Genomic DNA, 1316 nt, shown 5'->3' with positions numbered 1-1316 from the left:
TCGGGGGAGGTGCTGACGGCAAGGGAGTGGATGGGCCTGGTCTGCACTTAGAAGTCTAGAATTCAAAACTGTACCAACTAAGGGCCCAGTCTTAGGCCTTCTATGTGAGAGGCCCAAGTCCCATCAGCACTTAGTCTGGTTTTCCAGCTGCTCTGTCTGCTGTGTGGGCAGCTGGGCTAAAGGGTTTGCTTCTTATTGAGACCTATCAAAGTCAAGATCTGCTTGTCTCTGGGGGGACGTTTCCACATCCTCCAAGAGGTTGACCAATGAATCTGTTGGGTGGGGGGGTGAAGGAGGAAGAGGTCAGGATACCCTCTTTGTGAATTTCATTTGACTTTCTTTTTTCCCTCTTGGGAATGGTGGACAATTAATTTTCCATTATTGGTCAGCTAGTTTTCTTTGTTCATAGCTGTCTGTTTTCCCCCTCAACCTCTCAGAAACCAGACATATGAAAATCAAATGAATCATGGCTCTTGCTTTTCTTAGAAAATTGAACTGACAAGAATAGTTAGTGTCTATAAGCTTTGGCAGGGGGTGGGGGGAAGGGGTCACAATGATTGTTCTGGTGCTCTGTCAGCATCCCATTTAACAAAGTTCTTACTTTCTCCCCTAGCATGGTTAATTGAAAACTGGTCAAACAGCAGAACCTAAATGGCAAAAAGTAGCCCTTTTTGGGGGGTTATGGACCACAGTAACTTGCTAGGCTGCCTTTCAGATTTTCGCTCTATCCTTTTAGTGTGTATGTTCTTGGCTTGGGAACAGAGGAAGATCTCCTTTAAACAAAATAAAACCAACCACAAATCACAATCTGAACTGAATGGTGGTGGGCAAGTTACACTTACTTTCTCTCCTCCTTGAGCCTCTGAGGATGCTCTTCCTTCAGCTAATGACTTCCTGTAATGAATGCTATATGCAAATGAAACCAGAGTTCTTCGAATGCAGCATGAGCTGGGCACAGACACTAGCTATCGTTGGTGGCAGACACTTGAAGGATCTCAAAGTGCATGTGTGAGTTACCTTGGGTAGATGTGAGTGAACAAATGGCTGCCTTGTTTGTTGACTGAGATTGGTTCATCCAAAGCAACCCAGTTCTGACCTTTTCTAGCAGAGGAGTGAGGAGGGGGAGGTCTATATGTTTACTGAAACTCATCACCCTGATCTCCGTGTAGACAATCACTGAAAAAGGCATGAAGTTCAGGACAGAGTCACATTCATATTTTGTACTACAAAAGCCATCCAATCAACCCCATGCCGAAATAAACGCACACCTGCAAACCTCTCATGAGAGAGAGTTATACTGTGGTTGAAGAGGCATT

Source organism: Bison bison, unplaced genomic scaffold (assembly GCF_000754665.1).
Source record: "Bison bison bison isolate TAMUID 2011002044 unplaced genomic scaffold, Bison_UMD1.0 scf7180017853961, whole genome shotgun sequence".
In the NCBI taxonomy this organism is placed as follows: domain Eukaryota; kingdom Metazoa; phylum Chordata; class Mammalia; order Artiodactyla; family Bovidae; genus Bison; species Bison bison.
Note: the sequence above shows the minus strand (reverse complement) of the source record.